This window comes from Cebus imitator, unplaced genomic scaffold, assembly GCF_001604975.1.
Source record: "Cebus imitator isolate Cc_AM_T3 unplaced genomic scaffold, Cebus_imitator-1.0 Scaffold15, whole genome shotgun sequence".
Lineage (NCBI taxonomy): Eukaryota > Metazoa > Chordata > Mammalia > Primates > Cebidae > Cebus > Cebus imitator.
The window spans coordinates 11,641,453-11,642,450 of NW_016107330.1; positions in this window are offsets into that span (position 1 = coordinate 11,641,453).

Consider the following 998-nt stretch of genomic DNA (forward strand, 5'->3'; position numbering starts at 1 on the left):
TAAATAGTGCTATGGTTAAAAGTCAGCTTAGTTAAAAGCAGATATTCAAGGTATAAGTATATTTAAAAGGCCTTTATATTTTTTTCTCTTCTTGGATTTTATTTTTCTAAAGAAAAAAATTGGTTTTCTTCTTTGTTGACTGAATTGTTTTTCTCCGTTTTGTCTTCTTGCCACTCGATGTCCACATGAGAAGACCTGAGATAATTTCTAACGGGCTGTGACTCCTTGGGAAAAACAGAGGAGGTGCCACAGATTGCTTTGGGAAAAACCTTTGTTTTCCTCCTGAAACCCCAGAAATTGGAACCGAATAGGCCGATGCCTCTCAAAATCTAAGGCTCTGTTGTGTTTTGCATTGCATTATCAGATGTTTTTACTTTGGGGGGTATCAGAAATTAATTCACATTATGATAGAGCTTTGGTGTGTAATAACTCTGTAGAAGATATAGTTTTTGGCATGGCTGATGGCAGTTATGGGGGATTCTCAGCTCTTTGCATGCCTGGATCAGAGAAGCATGCTCTTGGCCTCCTAGAAGGTATGGATATGTTCCCACCCCTCACTGAGAGGTAAGATGTGTTTTTGTTAAAAGATTATAAGAAGGCATGAGAATGTGGATTTTTTTTTTGGCTTAGTTTATAGGGTTAAAGTATTGTTTTAAGTTAGATAGGATAAAGATGAAGGTTTGAGCAAGTTGAGTATTGTGAAAAATTAATCTTATAAAAGAAATTCTGTATGTAAACATGTTGGCTAAAATTAAAGTTTTTCCATAAATTGAACATTGACAAATTTACCAAAATCAAATTATAAATTATATCTTTTACTGACCTAATTAATGTTTTAGATATTAGGTCCCCTAAAATCCAAAAATGACATATTTGACTTATTTGTATAAAAAATTACCCAGAAGGCCGGGCGCGGTGGCTCACGCCTGTAATCCCAGCACTTTGGGAGGCCGAGGCGGGTGGGATCACGAGGTCAAGAGATCGAGACCATCCTGGTC